Source organism: Jaculus jaculus, chromosome 5 (genome assembly GCF_020740685.1).
Source record: "Jaculus jaculus isolate mJacJac1 chromosome 5, mJacJac1.mat.Y.cur, whole genome shotgun sequence".
NCBI classification, from domain to species: Eukaryota; Metazoa; Chordata; class Mammalia; order Rodentia; family Dipodidae; genus Jaculus; species Jaculus jaculus.
This window is the reverse complement of record NC_059106.1, coordinates 112352676-112361154: the sequence shown is the minus strand read 5'-3', so window position 1 is coordinate 112361154 and position 8479 is coordinate 112352676. Positions and strand designations below refer to the sequence as shown.

The 8479-nt window shown below is 44.3% G+C and overlaps 1 pseudogene; it reads left to right on the top strand.

The window, feature by feature from the left end:
* The first annotated feature begins 1546 nt into the window (after positions 1-1546).
* On the top strand, positions 1547-4305 carry LOC123460695 (annotated as a pseudogene).
* The last annotated feature ends 4174 nt before the right edge of the window (positions 4306-8479 follow it).

Genomic DNA, 8479 nt, shown 5'->3' with positions numbered 1-8479 from the left:
ACCCACACACATGATCTGAAGGTTTCTAAGGGTGCTCTGGAGGAGAGTCTCCTCCCTAGCCAGAACAGGGCTCAAATTGCCGAAAACCAAACCCAAGCTCTCATTGTAAGATTGGATAATGTGCACTATAAGCTCAAATCCCAGCCTCACAAACTATCAGAAGTTAAGGTGAGGGTCCTGATGGGAAAAGAGTTGGATCCTATGACTTGGGATGGGGATCTGTGTGAAGACCCCAAAGAATCTGGGGACATTGAATTGCCAGATTCTGAAGAAGTTGTTTAGCATGAGAATGTGACCTACCCTTCCTTATGGGTAGTTGCATCCCCACCCCCAACACTCTGAAGTGTTGCCCTCTCCACCCTTTCCTGAGGTTACTCCTTCTTTGTCCAAGGAACCAGCAATGACCCTCCTTGCAGGAGGTGCTGCTACTCCTCAGTGCCCACCCATCTTTGCATCTAGGCTAGGCATGCCCCTAAATGTAAGATAGAAAGCATGACTCAAGAGAAGGTGAGGTTCACTCCTAAAGAACTCAGGAACTCTCTTAATTAGGCAGAAGCATGGGAAATATGTATGGGAATGGATTTTAAGGGTGTTGGATGATGGAGGAAGGAATACAGGATTAGATCAGGCTGGATTTATTGAAATGGGCCCATTGAGCAAAGATTTTAGATTTAACATTGCAGCTCATGCAGTTGGAAGAGGTGCTAAGAGTTAATTTGATTGGTTGGTTAAAGTATGGATCCAATGATAGCCTACTGTGAATGAGCTTTTGAACTTCCTGATATCCCTTGACTTAATGTTGATGAAAGCACTAAAAGGATCAGAGAATTTGGAATGCTGGAGGGGATTTGGCATGTAAACTTATCATTGCCTCTACTGGGTGCACCCAGAAGATGTGCCCTTCACTAAGACTATAAGAAACAAATTTATGAGTGGAGCCCCAGCATAAGTAAAATTACCGGTAATTGCCAAAATATATAAAGAAAACATCACAGTAGGAGCCACAGTTGCCGCTGCATTAGGTGACTTAAATGCAATGGGTCTAACGATCTCAGAGTAACAAGGGCAAGTGTCAGCATTGAATCACCAAAGGTGAGGTGAGCATGTTTACCATAATCAAACAGGATAGGAAAACAATGCTTATAATAGTATGACTCATGTAGATCTTTGGTACTGGCTGATTAATCCTGGTGTTCCCAGAAATGAAAAAAATAAAATGCTTACTAGGTTCCTCCTTGATTTATATAAGCAGAGCAAAGGAACAAAAGGCCACTTTGAATTATAGCCACAGAGAATCAAGGCCTTTTAATCACTTTCCAGACTTGAGCCAGTTTATACATACTGAGCTTCTTGATGGAAGGGGGTGGCTGGGTTTCTTTGAGAAAAAAGAAAAAAAAAAAAAAAAAAAAAAAAAAAACCTCTCATAATCCCCAAAAGATTCATTATTAAGCTTAGTCCCATCTTTCCTCAGAGGGACCTTTGGCCTTTTGCTAGGGCAACTGTACACTAGGAAAAAGGAAATAATCAGACCTTTTGGGGCTTACTGGACACTGGCTCTGAATTGACATTGATTCCAGAAGACCCAGAAAAACATCATGGGCCCTCCAGTTAAAGTAGGTGCTTATGGAGATGGAGCACAGGTGATCAGTGGAATTTTGGCAAGTGTTAGACAGTGGGTCCAGTGGATACCCGATCCCATCCTGTGGATATTTTCCCAGTTCCCAAATGTATATTGGGATAGATATACTTAGGAGATGGCAGAACCCCCACATGGGTTACCTGACTTGTGAAATGAGGGCTATTATGATTGGAAAGGCCAAATGGAAGCCAGTGGAGCTCCTTTCATTAGGGAAAATAGTGAGCCAAGAGGACTATCACATCCCTGGAGGGATGGCAGAAATTAATGCCACTATAAAGGACTTGAAGGATGCAGGGGTGGTGGTTCCCACCATGTATCCCTTTAACTCTCCTGTTTGGCCTGTTCATAAAACAGACAGATCCTGGAGAATGACAGTGGATTATCCGAAATTTAATTAGGTAGTGACTCTAATTGAAGCTGCTGTACCAGATGTGGTTTCTCTACTTGAACAGATTAACATCTCCTGGTACCTCCTATGCAGCTATTGCTCTTGCAAATGCTTTCTTCTCTATACCTGTCCATAGGACCGCCAGAAGCAATTTTCCTTTAGCTGGCAAAGTCAGAAGTACACCATTGCCATTTTAACTAAAGGTTATATTAACACTCCAGCCCTGTGTCATAGCTTAGTTTTCAGGAAACTTGATCGCCTGTTCCTTCTTACAAGGTGTTAAATTGGTCCATTTTGTTGATGACATTTTGCTGTCCGGATCAAATGAGCAAGAAAGTCACAGCCATTCTGGAATTGTTGGTACAGCATGGCACAGGAAATAAATTCATCCAAAATCCCAGGACCTTCCTCCTCAGTGAAATGTTTAGAAGTCCAGTGGTGTGGGGCATGCAGGGATATTCCTTACAAGGTGAAGGATAAGTTGTTGCACCTGGACACTCCTACCACTAAGAAAGAAGCACAACCCCTAGTGGGCCTATTTAGATTTTGGAGATAGCACATTCCTCACTTGGGTGTGTTACTCCATCCCATATACCAAATGACTCAGAAAGCTGCTTGTTTTCAGTAGGGCCCTGAACAAGAGAAGGCTTTCGATAGGTTCAGGCTACTGTACAGGCTGCTCTGCCTCTTGGGCCATATGATCCAGCAGATCCAATGGTACTTGAGGTGTCAGTGGTGGATTGGGATGCCGTTTGGAGCCTTTGGCAGGCCCCCATAACTGAATCACAGTGGAGGCCCTTGGAATTCTGGTGCAAGGTTCTGCCATCATCTGCAGACAATTATTCTCCCACTGAGAGGTAGCTCTTGGCCTGATATTGGGCCGTAGTAGAAATTGAATGTTTGACAATGGGACATCAAGTTACTATGTGACCTGAGCTGCCCATTATGATCTGGGTGTTATCTGGCCCACCAGACCATAAATTTGGATGTGCACAGCAACAGTCCATCAGCAAGTGGAAGTGGTATAGCCATGATCAGACTCTAGTAGGCCCTGAAGGTACAGGTAAGTTACATGAGGAAGTTGCCCAAATACGTATGGCTGATACTCCTGTTATAATGCCTTATGTCCCCAAACATGTACCTATGGCATTATGGGATGAGCCCTATATCAATTGACTGAATAGAAGAAGAATAGTGCAGGTTTACAGATGGTTCAACACATTTAGTGTGCACCTCCCAGAAGTGGACAACCACAGCATTACAGAGCCTTTCTGGACAACTCTGAAGAGCTATGGTGAAGGGAAATCTTCACCACGGGCAGAACTATGGATAGTACACATGGTTGTACATTTTGATTGAAAGGAAAAATGGCCAGATTTGTACTTATATACTTCTTCATTGGCTGTGGCCAATGGTTTGGTGGGATTGTCCAGGACTTGGAAGGAACACAATTGGAAAATTAGAAAGAAGGATATTTGGGGAGGATATATGTGGATAAAGCTCTCTGAAATGGCAAAGGATACAAAGATACTAGTGTCCCATGCTCATCAGAAAGTGACCTCATCTGAGGATGACTTCAAATTCAAGTAGATAAGCTGACCCATTCTGTGGATAATGGTCAACCTCTTTCCTCAACCATACTTCTCATTGTCCAATGGGCCCATGAACAAAGTGGCCATGGTGGTAGGGATTCAGGTTGTGCATGGGCTCAACAACAAGGACTTTTATTAACTAAGGCTGATCTGGTTATGACTGCTGCTGAGTGCCAAATCTGCCAGCAGCAGAGACCAACTCTGAGCACCCACATGGTAGCATTCCTCAGGGTGACCAGTCAGCAAGTTTGGTAGCATGTTAAGTACATTGGACCTCTTCCATCATGGAAAGGGCAGTGTTTTGTCCTTACTGGAATAGACACTTATTCTGGGTATGCACTTGCCTTTCCTGCATCTAGTACTTCTGCCAAAACTATCATCTGTTAGCTTACAGATTGCTTTATCCACCATCATGGTATTCCACAAAGCATTGCTTCTGACCAAGGAACTAGGTTCATAGCCAAGGAAGTACAGCAGTGTCTCATGATTATGGAATCCACTGGTCTTACCATGTGCCCCACCACCCTGAAGCAGCTGGCTTGATAGAATGGTGGCATGGCCTTTTAAGAAACAGCTACAGTCCTTTAGGGCATCTCTTGGTGTTATTATGCCCTATTACTAAACTCAATAGACAATTGAAACAATCCAATCAAAGCAGTGTGATAAATGTCCCAGATCCTTCATAAATGAAGGTATGGGTCACCCCTCCAGGTAAAGAACCAAGATCTGCTGAGATTCTTGCTGAATGTAGAGGAAATGCAGAATGGGTAAAAGAAGAAGGTAGTTACAAATACCAGTGAAGGCCACATGACCAGTTACAAAATGAAGACTGTAATTGCCATGAGTGTTTCTGTCCTACCTTGTAAAGAGTTTACATATCTACACCAATATTAAGATGTTTTTCTTCTTCCTCTATTTCTCTATTAGGTAATTAATGCTGATTAAGATCATATCTGCTAGTTAACTGCTGTTGAATTTATATTTGACTTATATTACAGACTAAGCATTCTCATGGATCCTTGCTTTGTGTTGGGGGGAGATTGTGCATTTCCAGTTGTATGTGGGATAGGTATGTCATGTTAGGCAGAATTATGACCTTGTTACTATCTTCATTTGGAAACTAAGTGTGATGTAAGGAGATATGGTTTAGTATAAGTTGACAAAGGGTATACCTGTGATGGTTAATTTTGTGTCAACTTTCTCTGTTTAGGAATCCACAGACATTCCTTATAAGTGGGTCTATGAGATTGCTTCCAGGAAGGATTAACTAAAGGAGGAATCCTTCCCTCGGGGTGAGCCCTTCCTCCAGAGTGGGTGGCCCCTCTTGGAAGGGGGACTTTATCTAAGGAATCTCTGGGAAGGAAAGTATCCTCTCCTCCCACCTGGGTGCTAGTTATGGTGGTGCTTGCTGCTTTCCAGTGTGGAATGAAGACCAGTGTGGACTGAAGATGCATGAGCATTGACTGAAGAGCAATGTCTTTCCAGGCCACCTCCAGGCCTTCAGTGCCGAATTGGGACTGCTGAGGCACCCAGCCTCATGGACTGAGAAGCTACTAGGTTCCTTAACTCTCAGGCCTGAAGCATGCAATTGTTGGACTGCCATAAGCTAATCCAATAAATTCCCTTTTAATACAATTCATTTTATCAGTTCTGTTCCTCTAGAGAGCAATGACTAATACAGATTCACTTTCTTTTGCCCTGTCCTGTATCCTTTCAAGTAGCTGTCTAGCATCTTCTCTAACTATATCAGATTGATTTGAACAGAAACAACATTCTTCCCATTAAATAAACACAACCCCCCCTCTTTTCTGCTATAATCAGGCCCAAACCTCCATGGTGCTGTGGTACCACCACTGCTAGAGCATTTATTTCATTCTGTAGTGTGAAAATGCTTTGTTGGACTAGACCAAGGTCTTACATGCTTTGGTTGGACATCTAGCTATGCTGGACTTGTTGGAGACTAATTGCTGTGGCCCTGGTAGTTGTGCCCACTAGGCCTGCTCCTAAGAGAAAGGTAGGTAGGATTGGATTCCTCTTCTGCTTGTAATGATATGATTAGTGTTTTAGTACCTCTCTACCTGGAGTCAGGAGTAAGGAAAACCAGATAGTAGATTTCTCCAGTATAGCAGGTATATGTGCTTCTTGGGCTAGCAAAGTGAGCTCCCTTAGGAGCTGGAGGTGCAAAGGACAGATATGCACAATTTCAGTTTTTTTTTTTCTTCCCCCAATGCATCAGGCTTCCACAGGGTCATCTGGCTTGCCCTCAAGCACATCTAGCAGTCTTCACAGGTGGGGGTTATCTTGGTTCAATAGCTTGTGGCTGCTGTTCAACAGTTCAGGCACCTTTATTAGAAGGGCATCTGGGTCAAATTTATACACGTTACTGCTAAGGGGTGTGTTCTTTCAGTTTCTCAGCAAAAAAGGTCCTGAGTGTCGACTCTGATGACTGGTACCATCACATTGGCTACTGAAAGAACTAGTCACAGGGCATCCCTTGTGTTGATATTATACCAACCCATTCTGAAATTATGGCTTCCCCACAGGAAGGGCTTCTCTATAGATATTTCCCTTATTATGCCCTCTTGGGCTCATTTCCCCCTGAGATCTGTCACAGCCTTAATTCCTTGCCCCATCATAGGAGCTCCCTCCCAGGTCCCTGTGTAGCAGAGTCCATGCACAGCCAGTATTTAAGGTAGGACCAGTAGGTTCCTCTGCATTTGTTATACTGTCCTCTGGGAACCCATCCATATGGAACAATCTCCTGGGTGGTTCTCAAGTACATGTATAACAGTCTGTTCTTCCAGCACTGGCAATTCTGTCACAGTATGATGAGGTCCGTGGGATGATCCTTGGGGTGCTACTCTCAACTCTGAAGCACCACCTGAAAAAGATAAGTCAAGGCCCTTCCAGGGCACAGTCAGTTATGTTGACAGGTGTCCAGAAACCAGGGTTGCCCTGGGACAGCATTGCTTTCCAGAATAGCTGAGTTGACAGGGTCATGGAGAGTGGATGGAAGCTGGTCTGGCTGAGCATCTATAGAATCAGAAGGAGCATTCAGGGGAGCAGGGTGAGAGTTTCATCTTCACTCTGTAGCCACTTAGATATTGTCAGTCTTAGAGGCTGGTCCAGGATGGCTCTTATAGTCCACTCTTTTTTATTGGATCCATAGCATCCTTAGCATGGCTGTGATGTACCTAAGGCTTGATGCCTGCAACTTTAAGAGCTGAGGGGGTAGTTAGTATAATTTGGTATGGCCTTTCCCATTGTTGATCTAAACATCTCTGTACTGGGACTATGATCCTGATCCAGTCTGCTGGGATCCAGGGATGTAATCATCCCTGGACTACAAGGGAAAGGGGAAAATTCAGGTGTCCATGATCTCCTTGGCAGTGCTAACTAAGTCTTTCAGGAAGTGCTGGAGGCAAGTTTTTTCTGTACTCCTGAAGGTCACCAGAGTCCTTTGGGAGGAGTTGGGGGAGGGTGCCCAAACAGGATTTCAAAAGGGGAGAATCCATCCTTCCAGGGTCAGCAATGCACTCTGAACAGCACCAACAGTAGAATCTCTGACCAGGAGAGACTTGTTTCCTGGCAGTATGTAGTTATTGAAGTTTTATTTATTTATTTATTATTAGTTTTCTATTCAGCAAATACAGGCAGTTTGGTACCATCATTAAGCTTATCCATGACCTACCCCCTCCTCATTGGCCCCTCCTTGTGGAGGTATATGGGTCATGCCTTGTGGAGTTAGCCCACAGTTATTGGTGTGATAAATGTCTCTGCATATCTGACCCAACATGTGGCTCTGACATTCTTTCTGCCCCCTCTTCCACAAAATATACCTGAGCCATGTTAGGTTCATTTTTGGTCTGCTTCAGTGATGAGGTGTTGGGGGCCTCTGAGGCTCTGGCTTTCTGATTTGGTAGGAGTTGATTTTTCTCTGTATTGGTCTCCTTCCCCCTTGTGCTGGTACTGGGTCATTGCAATTTTAAGGGTCCAGTTCATCCTCTGAACTTGGCCTGAGGATTGCGGTTGATGCCATGTGTGAAGAATTCAAGTCAGCCCCGTTGCTTTAGATACATTTTGAACAATTTTGATGACAAAGACCAGGCCATTGTCTGATCTGATGCTCATGGGGACCCCAAAGCATGGGATGATCTCTCTGACCAGATCTTGAGATACTTCCTAGGCTTTTTATGCATGGGTGGGGAAGGCTTCCACCCAGCCCAAGAAGGTACAGACAATAGCTAGTGAATATTGGTACCCTTTATTGGATTGAATGTCTGTGAAATCTACTTCTAAATGTTCAAACTGGTAGGAACCCCATTTCTGTGGCAACAATGGGGCTTGGGAGCCCTGTTTGGGGTTGTTCCGTGCACATCGCAGGCAAGCTTTGCTAGCTTGTTGGGCTAATGTCTCTGGACCACCAGACTGTTGTGTGACAAGTCTCCTGGCAGTGCTTAGCTATTGTAGAGTTTAGGATTTTTTGTTTGTTTGTTTGTTTTTCATCCTCTCAACTCAGCTTGAGGACTGTCTTTCCCAGGTAAGGCAACTTGTGGATTTGCCAAACCAGATTCGGTGAGGCTCACTCTGAGAATGTGTCTTTACCATCCAAAGTGATGAGCTAACCCCCTGGGTCCTCGGTTGCCCCTTGGTCTATTGCCTCTTTTCTCTCCTTGGGACTATATCTCGGCAACTCGGGGGAAGTGCTAAAAGTACAAAACACATCTTCTGGGAGTTCATAGCTGATAGAGGTAAAGACTGTGCCTTCATGGAGAGATGCTTGTTTGGCTGCCTGTTCTGCTAGCTAATTCCCCTGAGTTACTCCATCCTTGTTCTTTGTGTGGGATTGACAAGTTACCA